A 1,914-nucleotide genomic window follows, 5' to 3' on the forward strand; every position below is an offset into this window, starting at 1 on the left:
GATTGGCAAACACTGGAGATGGTCTCCTGACGGTTTACTTTGTTGGGCTGTGCAAATGGGCTTAGTTTTATTTTCGGGGTAGATAACGATCTGATGTTCTCAGGAACTGTAATGGTAAATTTAAAACTTGTTGAATGAAACTTAAGTCTGATGCCTTTATTTCTTAATTTGGGCCTAAGATTTAGTGGAAAGAATTGAGATAAATTGCAAATGCTATTGCATAGACATACAAAATCAAGTTAGGCTTCATAGTTAAACATTAGCTATTTTTGTTAAGTTAATCTTTTCCTAAGAACTGAAACAAAATGTTCCCTGTAAAGCATGCACTTTATAAATAGCTTCCAGATAAATTAAACACTTAATTACTTAAATTACTGACTAATTAATGTAATTATTGATCCTGCACAACGTTAGATTAATTGTCTATTTTTGATTGAAATAAAATGTAATTTCAAAGATCTGAAATAGGACTGTGGCTAACAGGTTTGGTGAGGCAATGGAGTAACAGCAGAGGGTTAAATTCAACCCTCTTACCACATTTTGCTTTAACAAAGCACATAGCAATGATGATCAAAAGCCTCCTTAAAATGTTTTATTAAAGCAGCAATGAAAGAGAAAATTCATCAAGATATTTTGTGTTAAAATCTGCTAATTTTGCATGCAAACTTGGGGTTTGTGTGACTTTTTATTTTGCAATAAAATAAATAGTTGATGTAAAACAGATGAAAATGTGCAGGAGACTGCATTGCTTTATGAATTCTGCCTGTGTAGCTTTTTTTTTTCCATGCAATGTTTGTGTCACATGAAACGTTACTTGTGGCCCTCTGGTGTCAATGTGCAGTCAACCACACCAGGTGACTGTAAATCAGAAGCTGCTGAGAATTCTGTTACCACTGACTTCCCACTGAGCTCAACCAGAGGCATTCAACTACTGAGACAAAAATAAAGATTATAGTGTTTCTCGAACATAGTCGTTTGAATTAGGTTTTTTCTTTTTGGTTACAATGATTTATTTATTTTTTATTGTGTACATGTATTCATGTTTTCAGCATTGTATTTATGCAAAGGCATGAGATGTTATTATTTAATAGCAATGTTCTGAATCAATAGTTTGAGATGAAATTTTAAAATATCAATGTGGTTTAAAAGAGATACTAAGGTGACAGACACATTGTGAAATTACATTTTCATTAGCTGTGAAATGAACAGAAAACCTGTTAAAACAGGTAATTATTTTACCTGATGAGAAATAAACCACTGATTTTCAACAACAGAACAGGTTTTATTTTAACACTTGACACATAGTTCACATTTTATAATCATTTCCCCTTATGCTGTGTATAGATCTCCAGAAATTTGAGTTTTTCTGGATTACTCAAATCCAGAAATACTCAATACTTCTAGCAGACGTATTGAGTACTTATGCACCGCCATATTGGGGTATGGTAGCTTGGTAGCTTGAATCTTTTAATAAAACTAGTTTCACATAAAGATATATGTTTGTGCTACAATTCTTTAAATAAAAAACAGGTATTACCAAATTTAATTCTTAATTCTTTTGTTCATTTTACCTAAAAATAAGTAAAATTTACATTCAAATTTCAAATTTCTTTAAATACTGTTGCACTTTTCTTGTACTATATTTTAGGCCTTTAAAGCACAGTGAGCTGACTGTTCGCAGTGAAAAAAAGAGATGTACGAGGCAATTTATTTGGGATAAATATAACAGATGAGACCAATAGCACTCCTAAGATTTCTCAAAAAAAAGGGGAAAAAAGCAATCCATAAATTCAGTGAACCCTAAAAAATCCATTACTTTTTATAGATTTCAATTTGATATGTCAGGGGTGTCAGTCAATACAGTGAAACTGATCCAGTGTGTCTCATAGAATCATCTTAAGGTCTGCAACTGAG

The sequence above is a fragment of the Xiphophorus hellerii genome, chromosome 12 (assembly GCF_003331165.1).
Source record: "Xiphophorus hellerii strain 12219 chromosome 12, Xiphophorus_hellerii-4.1, whole genome shotgun sequence".
Classification (NCBI taxonomy): Eukaryota; Metazoa; Chordata; class Actinopteri; order Cyprinodontiformes; family Poeciliidae; genus Xiphophorus; species Xiphophorus hellerii.